Source organism: Chiloscyllium plagiosum, chromosome 2 (genome assembly GCF_004010195.1).
Source record: "Chiloscyllium plagiosum isolate BGI_BamShark_2017 chromosome 2, ASM401019v2, whole genome shotgun sequence".
Classification (NCBI taxonomy): domain Eukaryota; kingdom Metazoa; phylum Chordata; class Chondrichthyes; order Orectolobiformes; family Hemiscylliidae; genus Chiloscyllium; species Chiloscyllium plagiosum.
Genome location: NC_057711.1, coordinates 21,122,742 through 21,139,207, shown reverse-complemented (window position 1 = coordinate 21,139,207; position 16,466 = coordinate 21,122,742). Strand labels below are relative to the sequence as shown.

The 16,466-nt window shown below is 38.5% G+C and overlaps 1 protein-coding gene across 20 annotated transcripts in view; it reads right to left on the bottom strand.

Moving 5' to 3' along the window:
• The window catches only part of LOC122557375 (teneurin-3), a 2,612,756-nt gene that overhangs the window by 2,434,599 nt on the left and 161,691 nt on the right, over nt 1-16,466 (bottom strand). For 14 of the 20 annotated variants that reach the window (XM_043705023.1, XM_043705127.1, XM_043705106.1 and 11 more), the window contains exon 1: nt 499-904. The exons of 1 other annotated variant lie outside the window; for it this stretch is intronic. The gene's annotated coding sequence lies outside the window, so the exon portion shown is untranslated. Of the gene's footprint in view, nt 1-498; nt 905-16,466 lie in introns of those variants that run through there. 5 more of the 20 variants (XM_043705182.1, XM_043705190.1, XM_043705200.1 and 2 more) reach the window with 1 other exon arrangement.

The window sequence follows — 16,466 nt, the reverse complement described above, 5'->3', positions numbered from 1 at the left end:
GTTTAATACTGACCACTACCTCAGCGGAGAACCATTAATGATGCAACATTGAATAGCAACAAGTTATAAAGGAATGAACTCGAGGCTACATAGCAACCTCTAGTGAGTAGTAAGACCATTACCCTTGGTACACATACACTATACATATAACAATACTTCAACATTATAAGACATAATTGCCTTTTGGGAATGGAGTTACTCTTAGGTCAGGATACAACGCTGTACAGATTTAAAAATCAGCTTACAGAGAAAGGGAGCTTGTTTTACACTTAAATATCGATCTATAGTATAGATTAAGATTTTTGTATCAAATTTGAAATGAGCATTCAACTTCTGACTGTTACTGTGATATACATGTTTTTATATATACATATACAACAATAGATATTATATGTTATTTGAAGATGGACTATGAGCAATTACCAGAGACCAAATTCTTCTGTCTCCAAAATTCAACTAGACGAACAATGGTTAAATATATGGTGCAGAAAGCAATACCTGTAAAGTATTCAGAGGCTTGTTTGCTAGGCTGAAAGATATTCAGGAGTTCAGATAGAAATGTTGTTCAAGACAGCAGCAAAGGCAGAAAAGCCTTTTGATGATGAAGGTTACAGAGGTCCATGTGCAAAGAGGTTAGCTCTTGTGAAAATCACCCCTTGGCAGCACAGTCTGCATGAATCTCCCCTGCCATGCTCTTTGTCACTTCTTCTAGACCGTACAACTTTTACAACCAATATTGGCTGTGCTGCTGGAAGGAAGGATTGAACCTGACAGCTCTTCACTCTTAACAACAGTGAGAATCCGGCAAGCCAGTCACTTGTATCTGTCCAGGTTCCTGAATGTTCCTCTAGAGGAAAACTGCAGCACTGATAGTGTCTGGATGGATGAGAAAGAAATAACAGCCTACTGAATCGGTGTCATATAAATACATTCTGTCACCAGTGATTTAGAGCTAGTGAGTATGTTAATGGTCTTCTACTGGTTTTCATCTTCACTCATCTGATGCTAATATGTCAAGGGAATAACCTTTTATGCTGGTTCAGACTCCAGCACGTATTACACTAATGGCTGATGCTTGCACATGCTGCATGAGCTCAATGGTAACTGGCTTCATTTATTCCAGGGTTAAACGACACAGCAGCAATGAGCAGGCAGCCTGCCCAGCAATAATCATTTACCCTTCACAGCAATCCATGTAGCCTGCCATTAAGAGCAGAGCAGCAGATTACAACACAGAAATATTAATTACTCCTTTTTTGAAATTAAAGCGATAAGAAGCAGCCGGTGCAAAGATAAAATTAGGTTATTTTACAGGTGAAGATTTTTGCTTCAGAAAATATCTGTCTGCAGATCTTTTTCAGCTGCCACTACCTTTAATCCTTGGGAAATGCTCGTGAGCATTTAATTTTTGGAATGCTAGATTTTCATGATTAATAACATGCTGCCAGAAATTTGGAAAAAACATAATTGACATACTTCAAGCGACTACCATAATAACAGTTTTCAAGCTGTCTGTAATGGTAACAAACCTGACAAATAGATTTTTTGACAATCACCTGCCCCTACTGCACAGAAAGAACTCCGAGAGCAAAAAAGGTTTTGCTACTTCAGACAAATAACTTGGCCTGACTTAATTCAAAAATATTAGAGTGAAAAGATGCAATATGATTAACAGCCTAATTTCAAATGCAAAAAGGATCTTGCTTGCACATTGCGAGTGAAAACAATAATCACAGACAGCAAAACACATTCTGTTATGAATCCTGGTTATTCTTTACTTTCCTATTTTTGAAAGCTACAGAACATTTGGTGCTATGCTGGCCTTCAACAAACAAAATAGAAGATGTTAAATTTTGACATTTTAATGTGAAACCGGAAAATTTGAAAGGGTGATTAGAATGTGTTAAGAAAAACACGCATTTGTCCAACAATGTGCATTTCTCAATATGCTACAGGTATTGTTGGCTTTTAGTATTTCACATTCCTTTTCATGAATGCTGCACTCCTTTTTTCCCTTCCAGACAAAATTCTGATGAGACAAAATATCCTAGACTGCAATAAAATCTTAGAATAATTGAGTTTTTGATACAACAACATTTGAATCCTATTTAAGGAATGTGCATTTGTATTCCACAATCACTTAGATTCAGTGTTGTCTGATTTTAGACCATTCTATTAATGGGAACAGTATATTCAATCTATTCTTTCCAAAGCTGTCACGATTTTGAACATCTTCAAATCTCTTGTAACCTTCCCTTCCCGAAGAAGAACAACCTCAGCTTCTGCAATCTATCTACAAAACTGAAATTCCACACCTTTTGACTCTTTTTTTGTAAAAATTAAAAGCTTTCAAATTCATTTGCGATGTGGTCTGTCCATTCCACCAGTTCAACGTTTTCTTGAGGTCCATCACCAACATCTTCACATTACTGTCAAATTTTGGATCATCTGTAAATTTTGTAATTGCACTCTGAAAGCCCAGGACCAGATCAAGAATATATCAAGAAACCACTCAAGTAATATTGTTGTCTGGAGAACCCCCTGTGTATGATCCTCCAATATACAAAACTACAATAGAACAACTCTCTATTTCCTATCATCTGGTCAATACTGTATCCATGCAATCTTTTCCTCTTTTATACCATTGGCTTCAAAATTACAGGCAGTTCTATAATGTCGCATTTTATCAAACAGATTTTGCAAATCCATGTACACTAAATCAACTATATTAGCCTGACCAAACATCATCAAAAATTCAATTAAGTTTGTTCTGCACAGTTTGTCTCCAACAAACCTATCCTGACTTTCCATAAAATTAAGCCAGATATATCTAAGTGACAATTAAATTTTGTTCCTGATTATCATTGCTATAGGCTTTCCTATTTATCTTTACAATCTAATTTGTAAAAAAAAGAGTGTCGTCCAATTCCCTATTTCCAACACTGTATCTCATGGGAAATTGCAAGGTCATAATCACTGTCCTGATGAAAGGTTCTGATCTGAAACATCAATTTCCTTTCTCCTCTGATACTGTTTGACCTGCTGTGTTTTTTTGCAAGCTCCACACTTTATCAACTCTGACTCTTCAGCATTGCAGTTCGCACTATCTCCATAATCACTGTTAAAAGTCACAAGACTAGGTTATAGTCCAACAGGTTTATTTGGAAGTACAAATTTTCAGAGCACTGCTCCTTCGTCAGTTGGCTAGTGGGGCAGGATCAAAGGACACAAACTGTATCCTATTATCCTGCCTCACTAGCTCCCTGACAAAGGAGCAGTAACCTGTTGGACTATGGCTTGATGATATGTGATTTGTAACTTTGTCCATCCCAGTCCAACACCGGCACCCCCACATCATGGCTTCCATAATCACTGTCTTTGCAATTGCATCTTGCACATACTCCAGTATTTTTAGATGGATTTCCTTTGACCATGGTGATTTTTCAACTTTATGTAAAGCTAGCTTTTCTAACCTTTTCTCTTTATCAATTGTTTGTTCAACTAATGTCTCAATAACCATCTCTTTCACTGTGACTGAGGCAGCACTTTTTTCATTTGTATATCTAGGTGTAAAGTTCAGTCTGTGCTCTGTCTCCATGCTTAAATTCTATTTTGAACCCTCAATGGTCTCACCTCCTCCTCTTCCTGTTGTTTTACAATTTATATTCCGATGGAAGACAATGGAATTTCCCTTTATTTTAGCTGCCAGTATCGTATCATGGTTCTTTGCCTATATTATTTCCTCACTCATCTGCCCTCTGAATTCTCTTCATTTAACCAGCTGTCACTTACATTATCAGTCTGACACCTGTCATAAACACCCTTTTCCTACTTTATTGTACTACTTAATTTTTATCATTAAATGAGCTCTATTTTTGCTTGATTTATAATTTCCTCTTGTGAAAAGCAATCTTGACTGTATCTGTATCATCACCTCTTTAAAAGAAGCCCATTGTTTCATTGCAGCTTTTCCTACCAATCTGATTGAAATGCTGTTTGGTTGGATGTGTCCTTACCCCATTAAGGTGGCCATTTCACCACCAATATCAAAACTTTTACTTGAGGTTGCTGCTCATCCTTTTGCGTAGCGAACCTAATGATAATATAATCACTGAGAAGCTAAGACAGTGATCTCACACCTTCCTTTCCTTCCAGAACTACAGTCAGCTTCCATTTCTTCCTTCTTTCCAACTCCCATCATCCCTTTCAATGGATTATCCTCTGCCATTTCAACCACTCCAGTCTCGTGGTGCCACCAAACAGAGGCTTCCCTCTCTTTTCAGCAATCAGAAAGGTAAATAGATTTTGTGCAACTGTGGTCTTCTTCTTGATTACTCCCAACACCTTCTCTCTTTTCCCAAGAGATCTTTCCATGCAAGGATAGGAGATGCAGCCCCTGGAACTTTATGAGTGGCTTTCCTATCATCCTGGGCCCTGTCCACTCCAATCAAATGAAATATAGTGTACTTCTTTCAATTAAGAATATTGCATTTTCTTCATGTGATGTAACCTCTTCTACATCGAGGAGACCAAAGAATTACGCATAACCCAATGTGAGTTTTGGCGTTGTCATTAATAAATTGAGAAAAGAGTACTAGCAGCTCAGCAATCCCAGCAGCACCATCATCATCTGTGACTAATCCTGACACTCTAGCTGCAAGAAGATGGTGCCTCAATGGTCAGGCACCAACGTGAATTTAGCCACACTGATCAGAGCTGTGTCACAGTGCACAGGTGGCCATTTCCATGGGCCATTCCCTTCATGGCTGGTGGAGTATCCTAGAAGGAATCCACTGGGAGATAGTCTGATTTTAATGGTTGATCTCTCCATCTTATGAACTGAACTGGGAAGTGATTGTATGACATTGATTGGTATCTGGTAAGTGGTCAGTTTGTCAACTGTCCCATAGTTGGCTAAGTTACATGGTATTGGGAACTCTTTGTGCACAACTGAGTGCCTTCCTGTACCACTTTCCCAGCCTTCCCACCTCCCAGCTGATCACTAAGTGGTTATTTAATCCTGGCCTACAATAAAACCCAGTGTCTCACATACTTTAACAACTTGTTCAATATTCCCTAACACATCAATGATTGGTGCACAAAAACTTTTATATCTCAGTTTTCCAACATTCACAGTTCTTTGTTTTATTATAACATTTATTCCTGCACTCTACTAGAATTATACCCTTCAGTATGCTTCTTGCTTCTCTTCTTTCTTCCTAACAAACTGTATCGCTTGATATTGCTCTGCATTAAACATTTCATCTGCACGTGTCCACCCATTCCACATGCCTATCTCCATCCTTTTTAATCCATTGCTAACTTCCTCACAGCTCATCATGTTTACAAGGTTCCTGTCATCTGAAATGTTTGAAGAAAAGTAGCAGCTCTGGACTGCTACTAACTCTGGGAAACCTCACTTTATTCATTCCTCTGGTTTTCTGTCACTCAGCAACTAGTCAACGGCTGAGAATGAAATATGAATTCAATAAAAGTCTGAAATAAAAAGCTAACCTAATGGCGACCGCATAATTATTGCCAATTGTAGTGAAAAATCCATTTGGTTCACATATTATTTGGGGAAGGAAAGCTGCTATCGCTGCTAATCCAGCATACATGTGATTCCAGACCCAAAGCAATATAGTTGACTCTTATCTAATGCTCCCTACATACCATGAATGAAAAATAGATATGAAGTGACACAGAAGGTAACAGATTTGGAACGCTATGTAGAACCAACTCATGGACATACTAGCTTCGACTGATGAAAAGGTGGATTTGGGGGTCTTTGTATTGATTACTAACATGAAAACACCTAAAAGAGGTTTGCTTTCAGGCAAGAAACAAGGTTTTGAATCAGATAGCAAGAAAAAGGTAACTGAAGATACTCAAATCTTTAAGGTTATGTTTGGTGGGTGGCACTGTGGCTCAGTGGTTAGCACTGCTGCCTCACAGCGCCAGGGACCCAGGTTCGATTCCAGCCTTGGGTGGCTGTCTGTGTGGAGTTTGCACATTCTCCCCGTGTTTGTGTGAGTTTCCTCCGGGTGCTCCAGTTCCTACCCACAATCCAAAGATGTGCAGGTCAGGTGAATTGGCCATGATAAGTTGCCCATAGTGTCAGGGGTGAACGTAGGGGAATGGGTCTGGGTGGGTTACTCTTCGGAGGGTCGGTGTGGACTTGTTGGGCCAAATGGACTCTTTCCACACAGTCAGGAATCTAATCTAATCTTAAAAAGGCTGTAAGATGGTAAGACAGAAGAAATTTTGCAGGGGCTCAAAAAATTCTGGGAATTGATCTTAACTGATGAAGCAGGTAAAAAGTAGTAGCTTTGTATTGGAGAAACAGAGGATGTATACAAAGAGATCACTAAGAGGGAAGATGGAGATTAATGCCAAGGGAAGTATCTTGAAATAAATTCCCAAGGGAAGAGGAAAGCAATGGAGCCTGAAGAGGAGGCAGTTGATAGAAATGCTGTGGGTTTGTTACGTGGTGCACTTCAGTCGTGGTGAAGAATAATTTTAACTGGCAAAATTAATTGGTACTGATCTTCCATATCTTGTCATGCACCTTCCATATGCAACAGTAAAACCTTGCCAACAACAGAATTTATCAGTGAGAGATGCAATTCCCTGTGCCCTGTGCTAAATGCAAATCGCCCATCTGCAGCTATGACAGGGACAAGATGAAGTGCGATGTGCCCAAGGGAAAATAAAAGCAGATCCATTACATTTTTGTTTACATACTAAACAATCCATGTTCTTATATCAGGCAGCATTGCTATAAGACTACATTAAATAAAATTGCACTTCCATTATATATATTTATATACTGTGAGATTGCTGGTTACCTTTCAAACAACCATCACTTACCACATCATCTTTTTTTCCTTTGGCAAAAATTTAAACACAAGGGATATTCATTCTAATTTATACCAGAGCAGGACAGGTTAGACAGAACTTTCAACACAAAAGATAACTGGGATTTTAGAATATTTTGGAATAAAAGGATTCACTGCTCGTATTCTAATTCCCTTTCACCCATCAATCTTGTGCTAACTTATTTACCTTGGCTCAATGTACAGCAAGGCTTCATATTTGAGACTCTGATCACTGGGTTTGGAGATTTCTCTAAAGTATCTGTTCTCTCTGTGCTTGAAGCCTTCAAACTGAAGCTATAACCCTCTGAGAAACTTGTGTTTCTCCAATTCCAGCCTCTGCACTTCTCGTATACCCTTCACTCCACCAGCGACCTGTCCAAGTGTTGGAATTTTCTATGTAAATATCTTCATCTCTGTCCCTCCTCCTTTACGCCGTTCCTTAAAATCTTGTTCTTTGACCAATATTTAAGCCATCTGTCACAGTATACTCATTTCGCTTTCATTTTTTTGGGGGGTCTTAAACTTTGCTTGGTAATATTCCCATTGTGATGAGACTATGGCTTTAAGAGGTGTATTCTGTCCTTTCTTTTTAATGAAGAAGAGTTGAGGCAGAGGTGCTGATCAAAATGCTCAAGTCAAAAAACAGCTTGTGAGGCACTGGCTTTATTTTTTAAGTTGGAACAATAGAAGCAGCCTGAATGGGTGGTGTCAAGCTCCCACAGAACCAAAATTTTTAGCTTTAGTTTTTCAGTAGCGGTTGCTACTGAAGTCTTGAAGCTGGATGTGGAAGATGTTTTTCCTTTCTGTTACAGCTAAAAACTGGAGGTTTTCTTCCTGTTGCTAGAACAGTGACAAAATCAAGCATTAAGTTCATTATGTAGAGTAAACAAGACCATGTGTGAACACTTAAGATAATTATCTCTGGTTTTAGTTCAGAAGAATCTAGGGTTATGCAATTTGTTTTTAATTCAGTTCTGAAGGTACCAGGGTTGAGTTCAGAAGCAGATTTAGTATTGTTCTGAGGATGAATTAAGGGCAGTTCATATAACTTTTCTCCTCAGCAGAACATGTATAACTTGTACAGGGTTCCAAACTAGAGAACCTGGTTAAATACCTGCATGTTATTAGAACTGAGAAAGTTTAGTCTCTCAGGTTTGTGAAAGATCCTATCTAGACACTTACAAAAGATTCAGCAGAATGTCTTCATATCCACAGCAAAGAAACTGGAAGGTGTCAGTGAAGTGATTAAAGACAAAAGATTATGGACGATGAAAGTCTAAGATAAGTGCAGAAAATGCTGGAGAAACTCAACAGGACTCGTGGCATCTGTGGAGAGAGAAAGAGAATTAAGGTTTAGAGTCCAGTGTGACCTTTCTTCAGTACCATTCTGAAGAAGAATCTCGCCAGAAGGTCCACATATGCTACCAGATCCATTAACTTTCTCCAGAATTTTATGTGTCGTTAAGTAAATACTTAAAGAGTTGATATAGAGGTGTAATTTCTCTGGACTTGAATGTTGGTTACAGATTGTATCAGGAAACATATTGAAATGTTTTTTTTCACTGATTTATGACTGTTCTAACTGTTTGCCATATTTAGATTGTGTTTTTGTTTTATTCTTTAGTGTAGTAATGCTCTGCTCTTGAAAAAAATATGCAACCATATATGATTATATTTTGATGACCAACTGCCTGAGAACTGATGAAAAAGAAAAATGTCTCAAGTCGGTTTCCAATCTGACTTATCCATGACTGTCATTACCTGAGATCTAATAATATGCACTATAGTGCAAAAGGAAATTGGACAGAGGAGGTGAAAAGACAGTAAAATAGAGGTGAGATGAGTGAAATGTTAATTAGTTATTCTAACCCTAAAATTTGGAAGCTTCTTGCCTTAAAACCTGAAAGGAAAGAAAAGGCTGCAGGAAGTAAAAAGATTTCAGCAATGTTTGATTTAATGATTTTTTTTGCAGGATAAAGGTTTGTTGAAAATTACATTATAAAAGTGCCCCTATCAATCACTGCGCATTATAATGTCTGTAACCAAGACAAGTAACTGTGGTAATAGGTTACTAAAATGGATCACATTTGGAAGAACATTACATTGTCAGAGAAACTATCGCTATCTGAGTACATAAGTACAATAAACAATCAAATAAGTGCTGGAGTCATATGAGCAACAGAAATGGTCGCTAATGGTAATGCAGATGAAGTAATACATTTGATTTTTCAAGATGTTTGATGAGGTACCTTGCAATAGATAGGCTGTGAAAATAAATGCTCTTCAGTTAAAGCAAATTATAAATCTGTGAGTAAATTAACAAAATAACAAGAGCACAGTGATCAAAGGTGCCAGTCTCTGTTGGACAGCTGTGTACAGAATATCCTGGAAGCTGTCACAAGCAATTTACTAAAACAATATCTCCATGCGGAGTTTTAAATATTGAATGGCTAATTATGCAGTGAACATCATGTTGGGAAGGGGTGTCTCAAAGTTCCCTGTAATCTTGTGACAACTGGGCAGAGAAGTCACAAACACGCTACCTGGCAACAAATTGATGCTAAAAATTACAAGTATTTCTCTGTACTTTCTAGATATGTTTAAGATTCACAATGCACAAAACACATTTATGCCATGCTGACAATTTATAAAGAACTTGACATAATGCTTTTGGAGGATAATGCATTATGCTGTAAGTACCAAGTCTGTGAACAGCCATCATGCATTGCACTGGCCACCTAAGTGTTAATGTTCATTTTAAATGGTGCCATTATCCTCGGCATAGCACAGAAGATACAGAGACAATTATTGTGTGGAAGTACTTCAGCCTGCTTACAGCTTGGAACTAGATATTGTGTGATTTTCCACATTTTCTTTTTCTTACTTTGGTTCGTATTTGAAACTAACTAAGTTAAGTAAGGTGGAAATTACCTCTCTATTCTTCTCATGAAAGATTTTGCAAAAGAGAGATAACAATCTCAGTCCAATTCCAAGTAGATGTCTTTTCATCATACAAAACCACCTAAAAGCCTCCACATGGTCCATGCATTCAAGAAAATGTCTTTGATTTAATAATAATCTTTCAGAGAGATGGTCCATTTAAAATGAATGGATTAGCAGTTGGTGTTACAATGGCACAATGTATTTGTTATTGACAAAAATAATCTTTCATTTGAAGCTGAATATTTCTGACTAACAGCTTTAAACCAGCAGTTCCTTTCCAATTTGCACCATTAAACTGCAACTAATCTCTGATTGACGGAAGACTGTGTTAACATTTTGAGTTTGAGTGCTGAAAGGAACTCAAATGCAGTTTAGTTGACCAACATCTTGTGCACTGGAAGATAAATTATTTCTGTCCATTTGACATGGCATATCGAAATGGAAGAAAATTCCTTCGAGAGTTGATAAGAATAACTGCTTTGGGAAATGAAATGATTTTCACTCTTGTGAGCTCTGGTTATGATACACAATGCAAACAATATTACTCTACCTCGAGCCAATCATGTAACTAAACGCAAAGCGCACAAAATGCAATCACATTCATATGCCCGAGTAAGGTCATTCACTTGAGCATATAAATTTGGCAGAAAAATCAAAGGAAGACAATAATCTCTTCAATAAGCTACCGAGAAAATGTATTGGTTGAATTGAGCCATTCAGACTGGAAGACTTGAATCTGTGCTGAGTTAGATGATCTCACAAGGAACAGCACCAGGCATTCGAGAATTAATTGGGCTTCTTCTGGACTAACAATGAGGAAATAAGATCATCTCCTGCTCATGTTCTAACAGCCTCTTCTAGCAATAACATGTGCACAATATAAGTAACGACGAGATAAAATACAACTGCGATATTCTCTGGTTGAATAGCATATGCCAATGCTCAATATCTTAATTTAGATATGATTAACACTGACTTGGGTGAATCAATTTTGGCCAACAATTCCACCAGAAACTAGATGTCATCATGAGTTAGGCATGCTTTGGAAGGGAGAATGAAAATAAGTAATAAATTGTCACAGATGCCAATGTGACAACAATCTGCAAAAAGAAGTCTGAATATAAGGCACTTTCCATCTGTGTTTCAAATGCTGATTCAGGTTCTCTTTAATAATCACCAAATAAGCAATTTGCTCCTTTAGCCTGAAGACCACAGTGGGCTGTGTTTTAGAATGAATACGACTATTATCATACAAGGCAGAAATATGTTGCCGTGCTTGGCTATCCTTTCTCCATAACATGAATCTACATTGCCACTGTTCCCAAGAGGTGTCACCCATGATAAAACTATAACATTACTGTTCAGAACGATCCTTTTTATTGTTCATCTCATGCGAGCAAATGTTATTGTATGTTGATATAAGACATCCCGAATGAATTTTATGAAAGCAAATAGATGATAATAGTGTTGTGAACTTGTCTTCACTTGATGTTTCCTGACACTTGACTTAAAACAACAAGCAGTAACTAAACATCTGAGGACACTTGACAGCCATTAGCAGCTGCAGCATTTCTTCAAAGGTAAGTTAAGCGGCTGTGTGAGTGTATTTATGGTTAATTAGTGGAAAAATCAAAGCAAAGTCAAATCATTAAAAATGGAGATCCACAGTGAGACCAGATTGAGTGAGAAAGTTCATTATTTTTGGCCATGACCCAGCAGTGTTTCATCTGATGGAAAGTCAAGGCTGAGTATGCCACCGAAAGGAAAACGTAAACTCACTTAGATGGCTTTTTATATTACCTCCTGCCAAAAGGTTTTCTTCTCTGGGTAAAGAAATTAAAAATCTTATCCAGAAAAGTAAGGAACTCCAACCACAATAGAATTCATAGAATCCCTATAGTGTTGAAACAGACCCTTTGATTCAGCAAACCCACACCAATCCTCTGAAGAGTATCCCACTCAGACCCATTCCTCTATTCCTCTGCATTTACCCCCAACTAATGTATCTAACCTACTCATCCCTGAATGCTATGGGCAATGAAGCATGGCCAATTCACCTGACTTGCATATCTCTGGACTGTGGGAGAAAACTGGAGCACCTGGAGGAAACCCATGCAGACACGGGGAGAACATGCAAATTCCACACAGTCACCCGAAGCTGGAATCAAACTTGCGTCCCTGGCACTGTGAGGCAGCAGTGCTAACCACTGAGCCACCGTGCCACCCCAATGTCACATGCTTTGACACTGAGCAATTTACTGCATAAATATTACTGTGTAAGATTGGCTTGATAGATGGCATCAATCTGTTACAGAGTCATAGAGTTTTTCAGCAGTGAAACAGACCCTTCAGACAAACCTGTCTATGTTCTGTTCCACCCCCCCCTTCCAAACACACACTCATATCCTCAGCAAATCAGACTGACTGACTTCATTTCTGACTTGCAGGTTATTCAGCTTGTGCCTTCTCAACTTACACTGATTTTCAAGTGTAAATGGCACATTTCATCCCCAATTCTTTCTTAATCTCAGTGAAGTAAGGTTTGTTTTTAGAATATGTATTCAATAATGTGCAGTTGTTTACATGGTTATTTTGTTCCGGGTGGCAAATCTGACATGTTATGCTGAATTAAAAACTAATTAAATTCACATTTGGCTTATTTGTTCGTAGGTGCACAATGATGTTAGTTGTAGTGCTCTCATCCCTGAATTAAAAGAGATTGTGGTTAAATTCCTATTTCAGGGATTTGAGCAGCAAACTATCGGCTGATGCCCAAGTGGTGTTGCATTGTACGGTCTGCTTCACTTCTTTTGTGGATGAGACATTTACATGAATTGGTCAACCAAGGTCCTTTCTGTTTTCGGGTGTATGCAAAAATCCATTGATGCCACTTCAAAGAAGAATAGGCAAGCTCTCCTCTGTGTCTTGGCCAATATTATTCCCAAGCTAAGAGAATCATTTGTTCACTCTTAAATTGTTGTGGAACTGCCGTGTTGCTTACAACATAAAATCATTTTATCAGCTGTAACGTGTTTTGGTTTTGACATCATGAAAGGCACCGCATACATGCAAATCTTTTTTTCTGTGTGTATGAATCAGAAATCTGTGCAAAAATTCACAAACAATTTTCACATGCAGTTTTCAGTTATTCCTCAATCCTGTTTTTCCAGCTGCAAGCTGTTACTGTACACCATTATTAAACATTTAAGGCTGCCATCCTCCAAATTAGTGCTCTTGTGTTCTTTGTTAAGATTTAATAATTTGTCTCCTCTTGAGATTGAATTTGTAACAACTATAGGCTGCAGCATAACCACAAATTGTCTGCTCTTGCACTGCATTGTAGTTGCTGCTTATTTTCCTAATGACACGATTCCTCTTTTGATGTCTTTGACAGTGAATTGAAGGATAGTCAAATCTACTCAGGTTCCTGCCATCAACTACTGTTCTACACCAGAGACATTAGACAACATACCTGTGATGAACTTGAAAATTATTTTCAATTCATCACTTCCAGATGACAAAAGCTGCTAATTCAAATCAAGGCGAAATGACTTCCTACACGCCAGCAGGTCACACGACCAGCAGGGATGCGTATTTATGTCAATTTTAGTTTCTTTGTTCCGATTTGACATTAAAAGTAGAGTCTGTCTGAAGCAAACATTCAACTATTATGGTAGTTCCGCACAAAAAAGCATGCATCTTCCTCAGTATAAGCGAAAATGGTATTAGCTTGAATTCCATAGTGTATTTTCCTCAAAGGAAACCATGACAACATTAACACTGCAGTCTTAACACTAATAAAACAGAAAACATTCTTGAGACATGACTGAGGAGGATTCTGGGAGAACTTAGCTCATTCAGTACAATTTTGAAGGAGATCGTGGTAGACTCTGTTCTTGACAGTAGGAAAAGCATCCAACAGAGGGCCGCAGTTAAATTGGAAAGAGCGCAATAGAAGATTTACGAGGATGTTGCCAGGACTAGTAGGCCTGAGTTATAGGGAGAGATTGACCAGGATAGAATTTTATTCCTTGGAATGTAGGAGAATGAGAAGTGACCTTATTGAGATGTATAAAATCCTGAGGGGCATAGACAGAACGAATGCAAATAGTCTTTTTCCAGGGATGGGTGATTGAAAAGTAGAGGGCATAGTTTAAGGTGAGAGGGGAAAGATTTAAGAAGGACCTGAGGAGCAATCTCAGAGAGTAGTACATATATGCAATGGGCTGCCAGAGAAAGTGGTTGAGGCAGGTACAATAGCAACATTAAAAACAAACATTTGGATTGGAAGGGATTAGAGGGATATGAACCATATGCAGGCGGTTGGAACTAGATGAGTGGGAACTCTGGTCAGCATGGACAGTTTGAGCAGACAGGTCTGTTTCCATGCTGTATTACTCTATGACTCTATGACGCCACTGAGAAGTGGTGAGAAGGATGCTGGGGGAATTTTTCCTTCTGGTTGGCAGCATATAAAATGGAGGCAAGCTCAAGTGGGAGTGGCCAATTTAGGGAGGGTTTGTGAGGTGGCAGTGCTGCTGATGAGGTCAAAGGGTAAGCTTCAGATGAGCACAGGGTTTTGCTGAGGAAGGTGAGCAGCATTAAGGAACGGCAAAGTAAGGCTTTTCCTTTTCTTTTAATCCAACAGTTATTGGAGGGTCAGTAATGGCAGTTAGTGCAGTGGCATGCCCTCTCCTGTGTGATACGTGAGAATAGGGAGAAGACAAATGTCCCGGCCAAATATATCTTCAGTAAGTGTGTCCATCTGCAGCGTTTCCCAGACTGCCTGGACCAGTTAGACCACCAGACAAACTCATTGAAAACATACAGGAGCAAAATGTTCCACAAAGATTCAGCCAGATAGATGTGTGACCAGCAACAGTGGCAAGCAGGCAGTGCAGGAATCACATATGGTTATTCCTCTCTCAAATAATTATGCCATTTTGGATATTGTTCACTCTACTGAAATTCATTTGCAAATTAAACATTAATTCTACAAATCTCTTTTATTAACTATTTTTTAAATCTTGCATGGGATATGGGTATTTTGGCAAGGCCAGCATTTCCTGCGCATCCCTAATTGCCCTTAACCGAGTGGCCATTTCAGAGAGCAGTTAAGAGTGACCTACATTGCTGTTTGTCTGGAGTCACATGTAGTCCAGATCTCCTTCCCTGAAGAACATTAATGAACCAGATGGAATTTTTAAAATGAAAATCAACAACGATGACATGGTTGCCATTTCTATCTTCAGATTTTTAAAATTGATTTCAAAATTTCACCATTTGCTGTGTTGGAACTTGAACACTTGTTCTCAGCACATTAGCCTGGGACATTGGAATAATAGTTCAATGACATTTCGACCAAGCCACCATATCCTCAACTTCATTATGTAACATTGTGATATTTAAACTCATGCTCCCAAACAATGGATATCTGGTCAATCTAATCTTTAGATTACTAGAACAATAACAATACCAATATGCCATAACTTCCCCAAATTTGCAAAATTACAAACACTTTCCACATTGTCAGCTTCATTTTCATCAGAAGAACAGCCTCATTTTGTTAAAAAGAGCTGATTATATTCCCTACAGTGCGGAAACAAGCCCTTCAGCCCAAACCGACCCTCCGAAGAGTAACCCACCCAGACTCATTTCCCTCTGACTAATGCACCTAACACTATGGGCAATTTAGCATGGCCAATTCACCTGACCTGCACTTCTTTGACTGTGGGAGGAAACCCACACAATCATGGGGAGAATGTGCAAACTCCACACAGTCACCCAAGGCTGGGACCCTGGTGCCGTGAGGCAGCAGTGCTAAACACGGAGCCACCGTACTGCCCAGAGGATTCAAAATATCAAAGCAGACAAAACAATTCAACAGTTTAAAGTCTGGAAGGGACAAAACACAGTTCCAATCTGATTGGCCAGGAATCTATGCTACTGGAGATTTCAAATAACAGATGTTTTCACAAGTTCCTGGTAGGGACATCATTTTGTCAATTTGACAGCAGTACATCAAAGATAACCTGTATTAACAGCAGGAATACTAATTCTGCAGATGGATCCAAAGTTGTCTGTCCTTAATGAGGCTAACTTTTCAAGGTGTCCTCCTTCAATATTTAGATGGACTGTGATGAGAATTTATGTCAACCTTATTTCAGAGAACTATTTGAATATGCGACATGGAAATATACCACATTATCCAACTAGTCCAGACCAACATTATGACTTCACCTGAATCTCCTCCCATTCTTCCACATGCATTTCTACCAGCACTGTCTTCTATTTGGTTCTCCCTTATATTCTCATTAGCTAATTTAGTCTCCCCTTAAAAGCATTAACACTCATCACCTCAATTACAATGTATCCATTCAGTGTTACTTTCTGACCAGTCTCTGTGAATATCTTAATTGATTTCTTGGTGAGTATTTCCTATTAATGGCCTTTAATTTAGGTTGGCCTAACAAATGGAAACATGCTCCCTGTATATACTCTATCAAGACCTTCCATAACTTCAAATATCTGTATTCAATGATTTTTTTCTTTCCACCTGATTCAAAAAGAAGCCAAAAGATATAATTAATCTGGGTATCTTTGCTTTGCTAGTGGATCCGTCAAAAGTGGATTGGCCTTTCCTAA